The following is a 2,616-nucleotide window of genomic DNA, read 5'->3' on the forward strand; positions in this document are numbered from 1 at the left end:
GTCACTGGATGTGAAAGACTGTTTTAGCCTACAAGTGCAGTTTCTAAGGGGGGGTGAGGAATATTTAAATGAATAAGCTAAATTGACATTTGGCTCTGCCAATGGGATATTCCCTCTCATCCCATCATGGTCAGTGAATTCATGAATTCTTGCTCTCTCTGGCTTTCGCTCGGGCTCTCGTACTCCTGGGACTGCGGTTTCGGTTTGGGATTGTCGCTCCTCTGGGATCATTATCTGGGGACAGGCCGCACTGGGTTGACAGGTAGTGAGCAATGGCATTGGGTATCACTCATTTGCATATTTTATTACTATTATTATTATTATTTTAATATTACTATTTTTTCTTTTATTTCAATTATTAAATTGTTCTTCTCTCACCCTATGAATCTCCTTACCCTCATCCCCCAACTCTCTCCCTTATCCCCTGGGGCAGGGGGAGTGAGCAAGCAGCTGCGTTTCGCTGCAGCCACGTGCTGGCCAAGTGAGAACACCACAAATGCAGAGTTCCACTTCCCTAGGCCTGTACTTGTGCTGATCACTGGAGAACTATGACATTCCTGTTTCTCTTTTCCCGTATGTGCATAAAGCCTGGTGGATTTGGGGAAGAAGTGCTACCCCTCCAGCTGCCTGGGAGTTGCAGGGCCTCAGACGAGCTCTCCCAGTGCGCTCAGTTGTGCACAGAGCAGAGCTCTACAGCCATCCCCAAGCACTCTGATGGGGTAATCACCACTGCCACCAGCAGGCGTGCTGTGAGGTTACCCCAACACACGTGCTCCATCCTTTTTTGTTATAGTGCAACCAGGCCTACAAGTCTGGGGTTCAGCCCTGAGACAAACGTAGTAGAGCTTTACTGCAGAAACAGTTTTTCAAGGAAAAAAGCATGGGAAAGCTGAAGGCTATCTTGTGAACTCGTACTGGCTGTATATACAGCTGAAACAGCAATTCCAGACCTTATTTCCTTTATGGAAAACTTTATAAACATCTGATCTCCTTCAGAGCACAGAAAGTAAAGGAAGCCTTGTTAAAACCTGTCCTTGCCGCAGAGGCTGTGGAGGATCCTGTGTGTTGGTGTGTGGCAGGAGGGGAAGCAGGCACCCCATGACACATTCCTGCCTCTCCAGTCTCCCACAGACAAGAATTCAATGTGACTTTCAAATCCTGCTGTACCTCACAGCCTTATGACATAATGAAAACAAAAGAGCAAGTTTAAATATAAATAGGTTTAATAAATAGAGGTCACATTAAAAAATGTAATTTTAAACAAGCAGTGAAAGGGGATTAACAATTAACAAACTGCATACGTAATTCTTGTTATACCTCAAGATGTTTCAAGTTACTACATCCTGATCCTGAAAACAAGTACTTCTCCAGTCCTATTTACATGGTGGACTGTAAGTTTCCATCTTCTCAATCTCTTCCAAATGGGGATCCTCCAAGCAGCACCAACAGCGTATTTGTTTTCTTCTGACTACTGCTGCTCCAGCCAGCCCCCACCTGCAGCAAAACATGCAAACCATTTGCCTGGAATTAAAAAACATACAAAGACAGTTAACAGGAGTCTCTCTAAAGACCTCAAATCTAACCCTTAACACTGACCAATTATCTGACCTTCATTTTTATATAAAGGATGCAATATTAAACAAAATGTCTGCAACAGATTTTTTTGTCCCCTCTTTATTTTTTGACTGTGCCTTGTCTGCATCCAATCCAGGACTAACTCCACTGAGAAGGAGTTACTCCACTCTCAAGCATGCAGAGTGCTGCCAAACCCTGGCACCATTCAGCGCTAGAACAGCAGCAGCAGTGCCAGGGCAGACTCGGCAGCGCCTTTCTCTCCCAGCAGCATAACACTATCACAAGCACTGAGCAGCAATGGGTAGCTGACTACCGCTGGATGAAACAGAAGTGAGTTTTTAAAAGACAAAAGGAAGTAGAGACCCAGAAGTACATCCCTCTGGTGACGCGGGCCTTGCTCCTAACACCTCCTCTCATCGGGGCTTCCTCCAGAAACGGGAAGCACTGCCTGCCTCACTAGATAAACCAGGTTATTCTTTCCACGCCCCACAGAACCACAGGTTGGCACAACAGCCTGCTTGCCAGCCAGCAAAGGCCATTTATTTCACCCAGTACGGCAGAACAAGCAATCTTTTTGCCAAACTCCCCTTGTCGGCTCATAGAGAGACCTCACCCACGTAGCTCGGAGGCTCCAGAGCTCTCCCTATTATTCCTTTGCATCTCCTCTCCACAAGCACAGGTAACACTACTGCAAAACTCGAGAGTTTTCCTAAGCAAAGGCCACCGCTGAGGACCTGTTACCTGAGGGCTGCATCTTCCAGACAGCCCTTTGCCACCCAAGACCTCCGAGTTACAGCCATCCTTTCACACATGCTGCTGCATAGCTGCTGGAAACCCTGAAAAGCACACAAGAGAAACCTCTTTTCAAATATTCAATTAATTAAATCTGTATTAATAGAGCTAAACAGCTGGGACGTGACTTGCGGGGGTGAGGTGGGGTGGAGAATCAAACCTATGAAACGGCTGAGAAATTACTTCTAAACGGCACAGCCTGAACAAATTACCCTCCGGTCCCAGGGCCGCGGAGGTTATCAGCCAGCG

The 2,616-nt window shown here is 46.5% G+C and overlaps 1 non-coding gene across 1 annotated transcript; it reads right to left on the reverse strand.

The window, feature by feature from the left end:
* Nucleotides 1-1,691: 1,691 nt before the first annotated feature.
* Nucleotides 1,692-1,895, reverse strand: LOC114818867 (small nucleolar RNA SNORA74). The gene has a single exon (XR_003766298.1). It is a non-coding gene; the product is annotated as a small nucleolar RNA SNORA74 (small nucleolar RNA).
* Nucleotides 1,896-2,616: the final 721 nt, after the last annotated feature.

Source organism: Antrostomus carolinensis, unplaced genomic scaffold, assembly GCF_000700745.2.
Source record: "Antrostomus carolinensis isolate BGI_N321 unplaced genomic scaffold, ASM70074v2 scaffold20418, whole genome shotgun sequence".
Lineage (NCBI taxonomy): Eukaryota > Metazoa > Chordata > Aves > Caprimulgiformes > Caprimulgidae > Antrostomus > Antrostomus carolinensis.